Genomic DNA, 14,097 nt, shown 5'->3' on the forward strand with positions numbered 1-14,097 from the left:
ACAAGGTCGATGCAATACAAAACTTCACCCTAACCACATCCAGCATACACACTACGTACGGTTTCAAGGCAACATCATCGGTGCATTCACACATGTCTAGGGAGTGCAGTTATATACATAATTCATGCATAGTTTGGACGAGATGAATAATTATAGCGTATTTAAAATACCTTTAGGGAACTTTGCAATACAGACAAGTCTGCATATTGAAGCATGGTGAAATCAAGACATTTGTCCGCGTTCCCCGTGCACATTACACACTACGAGCTAAAGTAAGATTGTCCCGTTGTTGTTCGGACACAACTGGTGAAAAGGGTTTTCACGCACGCTCTGCCCTTGTGACCGCAACACTAAAGACGGCTGGCAGCATCGGATCTTCCTGTGAAATAAAACTATATTTACAAACCCAGCCGCAAGGAGACTGTCGAAGAACAGCGAAGGGAGCGACGAAGAGAAACTGAAGAGTGACCCAGGTGAGAGGGAACCGTAAAGTGTCTGTGGCATTCGGGGTGCCATTTTAACACCAGCTGCACACGGGTGTGTGTTCGAATGTTGCCGCTATGCTGCTGGTGGTAATTGAATCATGCACTTTAGGCCCAGACTTATGCTTCTGCAGTGAGACTGCACGGGGGTCTCGACGCCCTGCACCCCGGATTACTACTGTTACTATCGGCCGGGCACGCAGTGTGAGCTACGCGGCATGTCTGCAGACACCTCAGCAAAAGAGGGCATAGGAAAGGAACACGAGGGAGGAATACAACGAGGCCTGGGAAAGTCACGGGCGTCACTGAAACGGCTAGCCAACAAATGTCGGGTGTCTTCTAAAAAACCAAAAATGTAGGATAAATTATAAGTCAAACATTTTACCGGAAATAAACCCATATACTGTTGTGATCAAATGTTGTCTCCAAGAGCGTGTCACTGCTCGAAACCTTATAATACCCAGTGAATAGTTAATATATCTAATAATCTCAAACTAACCACACCAATTATTTTTCTCCATGCATGCCAGACCAAAAGGAAAGCCCAGATTGTGCTGGGGGTAGCAAGGTGGCACTGCTCACGCTTGAGAAATATTTCATGGGTCCATGTGGAATACAGGATTCCTCATCATCATGTCAGCCCCTAAATCTCTCTGCAGTTCTTTATCATTGTCAAGGCCACTAGGGTTATGTGGCCAGGTTATCCAAATTATGTGGCATGGTTCTTCAAATTATGGAACGAAATGCCAAATTATGCAGCAAATTATTTGGCAGTATATTCATCCATTTGAGCTCGGAATTGTTTTTTGTGTGAAATCTGCAAATGATGTGGCAAATTATGCAGCAACTGTAACTCCATAACTCTGCGCAGCACAAGGGCCGGTAACATTACATCATCACACAGTTCTCGACAGGTACATGCGTAAAATGGAAGCCTCTAGAGGGGATTACGGTTGCACAGTGGGTCACACATAGAACGAGATGGCACTTACCTCCGCCAGGCCCCCGCACGGGCATGGGTGCTCGGTTCTGCAGGCTCAGCATGGAGTTCTCAAAGTGCCCCGTGGGCCAGGCTGCGCTGAGCTGAGCTGTGGGCCCATGTAGGAGCCGTAGGGGCTGGCGTAGGAGCCATTGAGCTGTACTGGTCCCTGGGGTTCACGCCCAAGCTGCCGCCGTAGACCCCGTCCCTGGAGGTGCCATTGGCCACAGGGGGGCTCGGAGAGTAATGGAAGCGGCCGGGGGCGTGCGGGCTGGCGCCGCTGCTGTAGGAAGGGATGTCGACGGTCTGGGCCCAGCCAGTGCCCGGGTGCCCGGACTGCGAGACCCCGCCGCCCTGGAGGTAGTTGATGCCGGAGATCATGGAGCCCACGCGGGTGGTGGGCACGTAGATGGGGGAGCTGGCGGCGGAGTGCATGAAGCCGCCCCCGGAGCCGTCGTAGGTGGCGGGGCCCTGGCCCGCGGAGATGGCCAGCGTCTGGTACATGTCCTCGGGCTGCTGGGAGTAGGGGCCCGGCCGGTGGTCTGGTCCAAGTCCGTGAAGAAGAGGATGTCCTCGGAGTTGAGGAAGCTGGAGGGGTGAGGCGCACCAGGCCCGAAGTGGAGGTACGGGGTGGTCGGGGTCCGGGCCTCAGCCGCCGGAGGGCGGGACCCCTCGGTGTCCAACTGCGGGGTCCTGGAGGAGCCGGGGTCACCCTGGGAGCAGCAGGAGGACGAGGATGGCGACGACGACGAGCGGTAAGGCTCCTTGCTGGGGGGTAGGTGGTGGTAGTACGGGATGGCGGGGATCCTCTTCACCACGGACCAGCTGGCTTCATTAAGGTCCATCCAGCTCGAGGGTGGGAGAAGCGTGACAGCGGGCTGCCCCCTCAGTCTTGGAAATTAAAACACACGGTAGAGAAGAGTTAGCAGTGCGCAGCCTAGAAAGTCTGACACCCTCTTGGCCAACTCTGGGAATCCACGCCATTAACACCGCCGCCTTTCTCCGAGGTCAAGCAGAAATGCCTCTGAGAAAGGCAGCGGCATTTTCGGATTCGGGGGCGTGTCTTTCTTTCTCTCCTCTTGCCATTGGCTGGAGGAGAGAAAAACACGCCCAGCGAAAAGTAACAAAAAAACACGCCCCCGAATCCGAAAAGGACGGGGCTTGTTTTGCGAGACAAGCCTCTTCTCCAATGGCTGGCCAGCATTTAAGAGGCCAGCCAATGGAGAAGAGGAGAGAAGAGGGGCGGGTTCAAGCCCCTCTTGTCCAAGTCATTAAATCTCGCGAGCGAGACTGCGCAAGCGCAGCCTTCGCTAGCCGAGACCTAAAAATCAGTGATTATGTGGAGTATGGCCAGGTGTCGCCAGTAGAAGGCCATCCACAGTTTTTCAAGACGGCCTAGGGGACATCTATATCAGACACATATGCGATTTGAGTGATTCAAGAGGATATATACCTGTCTTCTTTAGCAGCACCAATAGCCATTCAGTTGTTAACATAGTTGGCTTATAAAGAAGATAGCCTTCCAAAGATTCAGAAACAGCTGCATATAAAAGCATTTATATTTGCCCTACTAAAGGCAGATGGCATATTTCATGATATTTGCTATATCAGGCTTGTGTACTCAGCTCTAAAGTATTGGAACACTTTAAATGATCACTAGCGATTTTTATCAAGGTCAAATTTATTTACATTATGTCACGGGTAAATCAAGTGATATTGCAGAGGATCACATGACGTAGAGCTGATGGCAGAACTCAAACATGGGTCCCTAAAACCAAAGTCAGCAGCTCTGGCATTAATACCGCATCCTCTTCTCTTCGCAACACCCAATGTTCCCACTAGTGTTGGGAAGAAAGCCAAAGGAGGGAGAATAAAAAACTCTTTACACTTACCTGCTAGTGAATGGAATCCTCAGGAATAATGCATCTGTTGTCAAATCCTTGGAGCAAAAGGCAGTAGCTGCGAGGTTACAAACCATAACCTCGAAGAGGAAGGCTTCAAAAGCGCGGCGAAGGTCAGCAACCCGATATGAAATTCTGCAATCAGGAGGCAAAAGGCAGCAGTGAAGAAGCACTGCTTTTTCAGCAAAATAGAAGTATTTTGCAGCTTTTATGTATGCAAAATTTGCGGCACTTCCTGGCATCTGAACTGCTGTCCCTTTCTATGGAGGAACATTAGTGTCGACGTCCGTGCTGCAGGAACTACATGCTGATTGTCTGTTTTGAATGCTCGAATCAGAGAGAACCCTAACTCGAGATGGGGGTCTGGATCACAGGCAGCAAACGTACTTCCAACGTGGGAAGCAACAAAGGAAGGTGAAATGGTTGAGTGGAGCAATGTGGAGAGACTGTTGAGCTGTGTGAGTGAAGAGTTGTTAATACTGCCGCAAGTATCGCCTGGAACTGCCATAAATGAAAAAGCCGACCTTCTGTAGTAGGGCAATATTGGAGGAACCACACAGCCCAGCTTTTTGGTGACTAAAGAGCTGTGCTGGACAGACAACGAACCATCTAACAAAACCCTGCTTGTGTGCGTGTGGCCCAAGGAAAGGATGATCTCTGCAAGGTCTTTGTGCTGAGCATCCTTTGTCCCTGACCTCCTAATCTCCATGTAGCCCTAGTGACCTCAAAAAGGACTTTGAGATTACTTCCTCCCTCCTAGCTTAGAGGTGAATGGTGGGTTTATTAGGTAAGGCTTCTTTGAGCTCTGCAACCCACTTGTAAATCCCTGCAGTGGTTGTGGAAAAACTGCATTTTGAAACCCCAACTTATAAGCCATGTTTGTGTACTCTTAGGGTCCTGCTGGATCAAGAAAAAGCCAACTGCGGGCAGTGATTTCCTAGATGAGTGCCTTAGCAGCACCTGGTGCTGAAAATACCAACTACACATTGGCACTTTAATGTTTTCACATGTTCACGAGCAATGATAGTCAACTCATTGCTCATGAGCGGAAGTCTCCAATTTGGACTTCCGCTCATCTTCTGTAATCCCCAAAAAAGGAGTGGAGACTGCTGACCAAAATCCTGGAAGTTTGTTCTGCCGATGAGACTGAATAAAATATGACCCTCTCCAACGCCTTATATCTCTGGGACGTCACAAGCCAGGCCTCAAACAGGCCTTATTAATGTCTTTTTGCCTATCTGAGTTTTGGATCTTCAAATATGTGTGGTCCCAAGTTTGGTTTGCATGAGGATAATACTTTTGCCAGTTGAATCTATGGAGGCTAATGACTTTTTATTTTATAGAGAAGTGTTTTGAGCTTTTGTTTACACAATATAAAGACTGCTGCTCCTGCACCTTTTTGTATTTAAAAAAAATAAATCTTCAGAGCATTGGAAAACCCCTTCTTAAGCCACATTTTTGCATTGATTTTTTTGCCATAACTTTCAGTCCAGTAAATGGTTTTTATGCCTTTTCTCCTTTTTAATTTAGTTTTAGCCTTAAATTATAGTTAGAGCTAAGGTAATTGGAGACAGTATAAACTAGTAGCAACAAATAGTTGAAACTATAAACAAGTAATATCATTTTTTTAAAAACCTCCCCAAACTATCAACAAATTATTTACATATATATCCTTGTTTTTCTTGATCCCACAGAGGGATTATAGTTGTCTTGTATGTGACAAATTCTAATGATCTAGAAGTTGATTTTTCCAAGGGTGCCTAAGCACATCATAGCCTTCAAAGTGGGAATCACCATTATTAAAAGCACACCAGTTACAATAAGCATTCTTATTATGTGATAAAAGAATCCGATTCCAAGGCCATTTTATGAGTTGATAAATTTGGAAAGATAAAATTACAAAGTGGTTAATTTACAACTTACAAAATTATACTTAATGCATATATTTCCTATTAGATGCAGTTGGTGCTCTCGCACATTTCCAGTTCAATAAATAGTTATGTGGGACTTGCCTAAAGACTAAGAATCAACTGAATGCCTAAGTCAAAGCAATAACCCTAAACATTTCAAATCCAGCTCTAACCTAATATAATTCAAAAGAGTTATATTAATTTCAGCAATTAGGGGGCATGGCCTGAGGCGTCAATATGGCGGTCACACTCTGAGAGTGCTCTGGACCCCCTTCTGTCATCCACCTTGCATCTGCCCATTAACAGCTGCCATCTGCCCTCTGACCTGTCTGCGGGGATCTTCTGTCCCTCTGGCTGTGCTCCGGTCCCGTTCTCCGGCGGCATTGAGCTCCTGCTGCCTTGGTCGGGCCCCCTATTCTCGGAGGCCGCGATCCACAATATGGTGGCCCCCTCGGTGGCCCATTGCTTAGCCGGGCGCCCTGAGCCCTGGTGATCCGTTCCCCGGGCCCCTGCTTGCCGCTCCCGGGGCGCGGCTGTGCATGCTTGCTTTCCGGTGCTGCCTAAGACCGGGCTGCACCTCTGGCCTCTGTGGAGAGAGAGCGTGGTAACGTCCGAGGCCTGCCTGCGTGGTGAAAGGGATCGTTGGAGGACTGTGGAGGCGGATGCGGCCCGGCCGCGTGGGAGTTTCGGCTGGACTGCTTGTTGCTTCTTGGTGCCCTCCGAGGTGGACTTGCCTGCTTCCTAGTGGTGCCTGGGCAGTGTCCAGGGGCGCTGCGGTGTGGAGTGGCGTGGCGGACCGCGGCCTGCCTCACCCCCCTGCAGGTATGGCCTCTTCAGACACCCTGAGCGGTGGAGGCGGGGGATTCGCCTGGGCCACGGGGGACTGGGATCTAGCATCTTGTGCTCTGGCCCGCTTTCTCTGTTGTTACTATGCACCCTGCTGCCCGGTGCTGACCTTCCCTTTCAGGCCTGCCTTGCCCCTCCGGGATTGGCTGCCCTTGTCGGGCAGCGGCGAAACGCATCGGGCCGTCCTGTCTCCAGCGGTCCCTTTGTGTGACTGAGCTGGGGCCTACTGAGGCCGGAGCGTCAGCGCCCTCCATTCTGGCCGTCGGAGCTGCCGACGATCATCCAGGGTTCCTCGCCTCTGCAGGGCCCCTCTCTGAAACCAGTGCTGCGTGCCTCCTGTCTTGGCCTAGACCCGCCTGCCCGCTCTGAGTGGCGGCAGCGCTGCGGCCTTGTCTTGGCCCTCGGGGGCTGTTGGACCTCAGAGAGAGGGTGGATTCCAGTTGGCCCCTTGTTGTCGGACCCTTGGTGAGTGGGGAGTGAGCCGGTGGAGGGCTGGGGGGTGGTGCGGAGGGCGCTGTGGCTGCTGTGGCCCCCCACTGCTTTACTCGGGCCTTTGGACCTCCCTGCGGTTGTTGCGGGTCGGGAGTCTCCCCCCCCGCCCCTCCCCCCCCCCCCCCATGGACAGCTGCTTGAGTCTTGCTGGTCCCGGCTACGGCTGTCTGGTAGCGGCGTGGGGGGCATCTGCTTTGTACACTGCCTGGAGGTGTTCCCGGGGGAGAGCTGGCCGGTGTGTTGGGGGAGCCCGCTTGACCTTCCCTGCTTGGAGTTGGCCCTATCCAGGCGGCGTGCTACTGTGGAGTCAGACTCCCCCCTCTTTCTTCTCCCCCTGAGGCTCCCTCTGCTGGCTGAGGATAATCGACAGTCGTGGGCCCCGCTCCGACTGTTGTTGGTGGGCGGTTGGGAGCGCGCTGTTGACCCCATCTGTTGCTGCTTGGTCGCCTGGACCTTTTAGCACTCTGCCGGACCTTCTTCTCTATCGCTGAACCCATCGCCGGCCGGAGTTGGCTACCTGCGGGGGGCTGTCTCTCGCCTTCCATGGTACGCATTAGTGGGTCACCTCCCTGGGCTCCCTTGTTATTGGCCCCCTTGGCGCTCCTCCTGGGTCGGCGTGGGGACGCCATCCTGCTCTGACTGAGATACTTGTCTGAGAGGGAGGAAGGCGGTCTAGATTGTCTGCTGGCTCTTCCCGGAGGCTGACGGAGACCTGAGGGTGCTGGCCTAGACGCCTAGGCCTTAGTATCGACGGTCTGGGTGTCGCCCACCCCCCCCTCCCTGAGTGGTTGACTGCCTCCCCTGCCCACGCGACGACTGGATCTCGCCTTGGGTGGCAATGGGCAGAACCCTCACCGTACAGATCCCTGCCTCTGAAACCCAAACATAAATGGACAAATACACCACGAACGACCGGGATCCTGGGGGGGAGCACCCACCACTTCTGCTCCCGCTGGGGGGACCTATCCACCATCCTCCAAGCAATAGGCACATCACAAACCTCGGTGGAGAATATAATCGGCACGGTGAGGGTAGACACGGCCCTTATTCAGCAGGATCTGCGTAACGCAACGGCCCGGATTTCGAAGGCGGAATCGCGTCTCTCCACGGCTGAGGATGATATAGGCCAACTCAAGACTTAAGTGGCCCGTCTCCAGACTCAGACCTCAGAGCTCCACCAGCGGGCCGAAGATGCCGAGAACAGGTCGAGGCGGAACAACCTCCGCCACATAGGGTTTCCTGAGGGGGTGGAGCATTGCCATGCAGACACGTTTGTGGAGATGTGGGTGCACAGCTGGATGTCGAAAAGAATCCCTCTTCCCCTGATTTTCTATCAAGCGTGCCCACCGCTCCCTGCCTCCCCGACCTCCACCGGGAGCCCCTGCCAGGCCCATTATCCTACAGATCCTCAATTTCCAGGACAGAGACGCTATCCTTGGGGCAGCCCGGACGCAGGTCCCCCTGTCTTTCCAGAACAACAAGATTATGGTCTTCCCGGACTACACCAGGGAGGTGCAGGCCCAGCGCCGAACTTCCGACGAGGTTATGCAGAAGCTCCGTAACCTGGGTCTTCGCTATGGCTTCCTCTTTCTGGCCCGGCTTCGAGTTATCTTTCAGGACAAGGCGCTCTTCTTCGATAGCCCTCAGGCGGCTTGGACCTGGCTCACGGAGGAGCGCCCTCTCCGTACCCACTCGGTCTCCTCTCCTGCCCGGCGGGAGCCAGCGCAGCCTCACCCAGCCCTGCCCAAGCCCAAAGACGCCGCACAAGGTCCCGCAGGAAGGGTGACCGTTGTGGAGTCTCCTCCTGCTCACCAGGGAATGGGCCTCCACCGCCCCACCCTCGGGCATCACCTGGAGGGTTTGCATCTCCTAGCCCAACTGGTTCCCTGATCGATGTGAGCCGCATCCTGCACCCCTCTGGACCACTGCGACAGTCCCTATCCTACTCTGATTTGTCAAGGAGTCCTGCGTTCCGAGGAACTGGGGCCGACAGAGGGGGCCCATCAGCATGCCACCCTTTATACTGTTTTCTTGGCGGCTCCTACAACGGCGCCCCCCTTTCCAAGTCCATATGCATGGAGGGGCCCACCACCATCAAGCCAAGTTCTACTACCTGTAATATCTGATAGCTCTGCCTTATTGGTAGTCCTTTGACCTGTACTGCTTTTATTTGTGTTTCTAGCTGTTAATGAGTATCTCATCCGCCTACATGGAGGGGTTCATCTCTGCCATGCTCATGTTTTGCTAACTGTTTTAGCTTAGCCCTCAGATTCAGCTGTGTTGCTGGTTTGTTGTTGTTTTTATCTTGTCAGGGCGACAGATGCTTCAAGTTCAGAAGTGTAGGGTGGGGGGTGTTGGGGGGCGAGAGAGGACGGGCAGACCGTTGTCTCCTGACTGTTTATTGTTTTTGGGCGCCTACGGGCCACCGTTTTTTGTTTTAGTTGGCATCAGTCAATGCACACGCGTCTCCGCAGACGACATGAAGCTTAGCAGACCACACGACATGAATCCCTATGCCCTAGCTAGGAGAGGCTGCCTCCCCTGGTACCCAGGTATCTCCACGCTACCATTCCACACACAATGCCCGCCCTGATGATGTCCACCTTACATAGACCCCTCCACATTGTGTCATGGAACGTCAACGGCCTGCTCGACCGCATAAAGAGAACTGCAGCCCTCCGCAGCGCCACGCACCCGACCTCCTCTTTTTACAAGAAACGCGCCTCTTAAGCACCCTGTGCACTTTTCTCGCCCGTTATGGGTTCGACAGCGTCTGGCATTCGGGCTTCACACGGGGTTCCCGGGGGGGTGGCCATACTGCTCCGTAGGGGTCTCCCCTTTACCTTGTCACAGGATGAGACCGACACACAAGGCCGCTATATGGCCTTGACTGACAGGATTGAGGGGCATCCCCTTAATCTTTTATCTCTTCATATTCCCCCTGCCACAATGCCCTCTGGCCTCCGGCGATTCCCGCTCTTAGTCTCCACCCTTCCTCAGGGCCTGACGGTCATCGGAGGTGACTTTAACGTTGTTATGCACCCCTCTCACAATGCGACAGGCGCTCCCTCTGCGTCCCGTCTTGCCTCTGCTAAGCGCCTTTCTGATTGGTCCTCCTCTGGGTCTCAGCAATGCGTGGAGGGTTTGGAATCCCTGGCGGGAACAGTATACCCACGCTTCAGTGGCCCACCATACTCACTCTCGCATTGACCTGCTCCTAGTGCCTGCCCTCGATTGCCCGTTGGTGTCCGGGGCCACTATTTTGCCCAGGGGCATCTCGGAACACTCTCCTGTCTCTCGCCGGCTTAGGAACTCCCCAGATGACGTTCGTACGGTTTGGAGAATGAACGCCTGGTTTCTGCAAGACGCGGAATTCATTGAATCCCTCGGGCGAGAACTGAAGCAATACTTCGTGCTCAATACAGGGTCGGTCCCCTCGCCGGGTACTTTGTGGGAGGCCGGCAAGGCTACCATACGGGGTGTGGCCAGAGGCTTAGTCCACAGGAAGCGCACGGATCTGCCAGATCTCCCTGGATGCCGCTAAAATGCTCTGGCGCTCTTCGGTGGCTCGGGTGTATGGCTGGGGTGATAAAAATGGCAAATTACTCCATAACCTGATTTCTTATCCCAAGGCCAGTCGCATAATTCCTGAGGTCCGTGATGGGGCTGGTCCCACCACTTCACCTCCCGGGCTATTGCCCAAGCTTTTGCGGAATACTATGCCACTCTCTATGTGGGCCGACCCTCCGAAGCCTCCCTAACTGCACTGTTGTCGGAGACGGGGACCCACCTGCCACGTCTTCCCCAAACGGTCTCGGAGACTCTGGATCTCCCCTTCACTTTGGAGGAAATTCACGAGGCCATTTCTCACTTTGGTTCCGGCAAGACGCCGGGACCGGACGGCTTCCCGCAAGAATACTATGCGGCCTATCGGGACTTGCTGGTCCCGAATTTGGTGGAACTGTTTCGTCATGTGGTGGACAAGGGGTCCTTCCCCCCCGAAACGGACGTGACCACTATTGTGGTACTCCCAAAGACTCAACCACCCTCTTTCGCTTGTGCGGACTACCGCCCTATTTCCCTCATTAACACTGAGGTGAAAATCTTCGCCACTGTTTTGGCCCAACGCCTCCGCCCCCTCATACACGATTTGGTCCACCCACTCATACACGATTTGGTCCACCCAGACCAATGCGGTTTCATGCCTGCTCGGGGTACACGGCACTGCATTCGCCGTCTCCACCTCACACTCGCCCATCGCCACCGTCTCACTCCGTATCTAGCCCTGCTTTTCATTGGCTTTGATACGGTTGACTGGACTGCCTCATCCATGTTTAATATTCCTGCCTTAAAGCGAGGGTCCTAGTCAACGGCGTGCAGTCAGAGGCATTCCCCATTCAGAGATGCACGCGCCAGGGCTGTCAGCTCTCGCCGCTCTTATTCGCGGTAGCGATGGAGCCCTTGGCCTCCCTTATATGCCATCCCCCCCCCCCCCCCCCCCCCCCCCCAGGTAGATAAGTTTGCCCTTTATGCCGACGGCGTTCTCCTCTTTCTGGCGGACCCCGAGAACTCCGGCCCGCGCTGCTTGCAGATCCTCTCCGCTTTTGAATGGGTCTCAGGCCTTCGGCTCAACCCCGCAAAGTCCACTCTGGTTCCCCTCCACCCGTCCCGTGCCTGTTTCGATTGGCAGACAACCATCCCCTTGCGCAGGCAATACTTCAAGTACCTGGGGATTTGGGTTGCCCTGCTTCCAGATCTCGAATGGGTCCTGAACATTACCTAGTCACCAAGGCCAAGGCGGACCTTAGGAAATGGCAATCTCTTCCTCTTAACCCCCTTGGCAGAAGTTCCTTTTTAAAATGAGGGTTCTCCCCCGATTCCTATATACTCTCCAGAATATTTCCTTTCATCTCCCGGCGAGCTGGTTTCGTGAGTTAGACGTTACCTTCACCCACTTTTTATGGGGGTTGCAGGAGATCGCGGATGTCCCTGGCACATTGCCGCATACCTCCTTATGACGGGGGTATGGGAGTAACCAACCTCTATTATCTAGCCACAAAACTTATCGTGGTCCATGACTGGTTTGCGGGCGGCTGGTCCGACCCGACGTATCAGGTAGTGCTCCGGATGATGGACTTCCCGCTGCTTCTGGCCTACTTTATACGGAGCTCCCATACCGAGGGACCTACCCCCCCATCACTAGGTCGGTCCTCTTGGCTTGGCGCACCGCTTTGCGTCACACGGGGTGGGATCGGAAACTCACCAGGCAGACACCCATGTGGTGTGGAACTTGGCTGCAAGAAACCTCCTCCCTCCGGGACTTCCGTCGGTGGGACCACATAGGGATCGCGCTTCTTGGGGATGTTTGGGTGGGGGACCATATTAGAACCTTTGCAGACCTGCAGCAGCGATATTCCCTCCACTCTTCCCAATTCTACAAATATTTACAGCTTAGGCATGCCCTGGGGATGCACCTCACATTCCCCACCTCCCTTCCTGAGTTTAGTCCCCTGGAGGCCCAGGTGATGATGGAGAATTTGGGTAGAGGTGGGGTCTCTCGGATTTATCGCTCCCTTGTGAACAATGGTCCCGCTACACTAGACTCGCTGCGAGTTCGCTGGGAGGGTTGGTTGGGTCCCGTGGAGGATGCGGATTGACGGGACGCCGTCATGGCCCCCAAGACCCTGACTACCTCATCCAAGCTGCGTTTAGTCCAACTCTATTATTTACATGGGGCTTACCTCACCCCAGCACGCTTATACAAAGCCCAGATGCGCCCTTCCTTGCTCCGTTCTGGGCGGGTGTGGAACTGGAACTCTCACAGACCCTGGGGTGGACAGTCCCCCATGACCCACTTCGCCTGATTCTAGGTGTATTTGATGGCCTGGATGGCTCTCAGGCTGACAAGCGCTTCCTTGGGACGGCAGTGGCGGTGGCGAAGCGAGATATAGTGGCACTATGATCCCAGGCCAAACCCCCAACTATGCGGAGTTGGAGATGGGGAATGGACTGGTGCGGGACTCAAGAGGAGCCCCTCTTTGAAGACAGGGGATGCCCCGAACTCTTAGAAAAGATATGGGGTAAATGGTTCGACTTATTGTCCTGAGGGTGGGGGAGGAGGGGGTGCATGTCTTTTATGATTCAGGATAGCCTTATGTATAAATTTACCCTGCAAGCTGATTCTCAAGTCTCTGTCGTTTCTCATGTGGATGTACATTATGATATGCTTGATTTTGATGCCAATGTGAATTTGTGGTTTGTTCTAAAATCAATACATTTGATTATCAAAACAACTGAGAGGATTACTGCCACAACCCCTTGTTCTGCTTGGGTTTTCGGAACCCGCTCAGCAGAGCCTCTCTAACCCAAACCAGAACGTTACCCCCTCCCTAGGGCCTATTTACACCTAAATAACCACATATATGTACCACCTAAGGACAGGGAATTCCTACTATATATACCAAGACCTACAAGTCACAGCCTCGCGGTCCCAAATGGACCCAGGACTTCCTGCCCAGACGGCAGCCACAGACTTCCTGCCCAGACGGCAGTCACAGCCTCGCGGTCCCAAATGGACCCAGGACTTCCTGCCCAGACGGCAGCCACAGCCTCGCGGTCCCAAATGGACCCAGGACTTCCTGCCCAGACGGCAGCCACAGCCTCGCGGTCCCAAACGGACCCAGGACTTCCTGCCCAGACGGCAGCCACAGCCTCGCGGTCCCAAACGGACCCAGGACTTCCTGCCCAGACGGCAGCCACAGCCTCGCGGTCCCAAACGGACCCAGGACTTCCTGCCCAGACGGCAGCTTTAGACAAGTCACAGCCTCGCGGTCCCAAACGGACCCAGGACTTCCTGCCCAGACGGCAGCCACAGACTTCCTGCCCAGACGGCAGTCACAGCCTCGCGGTCCCAAATGGACCCAGGACTTCCTGCCCAGACGGCAGCCTTAGCACGAGTTCATCCTATAATTACCACGACATCAGTGTTACTATATATCAGATCACACAAAGACAGCTAGTTGAGCACAACTTGTTCCCCAGTTCGAAGGGCTCCTTTCTCCCTTATTCAGTTACCACCTACCTGATCAGGATTAACATCTGTTCATGTTAAGTCACAGCTGACTAGAAGAATAGGTTACCCTCTTACACAAGAACACGTAGCACATATTGCATTACTACAAACTGAATACTTTATTTAGTTATTACATGCACACTCACGGAACATAACCTGCAAAGAAAAGTGAAAGATTAAGTTGTACACTCTAATAGTAAGGGGTTGACATCACCTTGGTCGTATGTAGCCTGCACTCAATGGTCATCTAGGTTCCCTTCTCGTCTGCGCCTCGGCTTCGCCTGGAAGTCACACCTCCGCAATCACGGGTTTACTCCCGTCTCCCTCTCCGAGTCACTGGGACCTCTTCCTCATCGGCTACTCTCTTCTCTTTGGAATATCTATCTCTCGGTTTTTCTCCACCTCCAAGTTTGTC

At 53.6% G+C, this 14,097-nt stretch overlaps 1 protein-coding gene and 1 pseudogene across 9 annotated transcripts in view; one reads left to right on the forward strand and one right to left on the reverse strand.

Moving 5' to 3' along the window:
• The window catches only part of LOC146822117 (uncharacterized), a 52,080-nt pseudogene extending 49,774 nt beyond the window's left edge, over nt 1-2,306 (reverse strand).
• DNMT3A (DNA methyltransferase 3 alpha) overlaps nt 1-14,097 on the forward strand; it is a 1,939,932-nt gene that overhangs the window by 423,621 nt on the left and 1,502,214 nt on the right. The window lies entirely within an intron of this gene.

This window comes from Triturus cristatus, chromosome 6 (assembly GCF_964204655.1).
Source record: "Triturus cristatus chromosome 6, aTriCri1.1, whole genome shotgun sequence".
Classification (NCBI taxonomy): domain Eukaryota; kingdom Metazoa; phylum Chordata; class Amphibia; order Caudata; family Salamandridae; genus Triturus; species Triturus cristatus.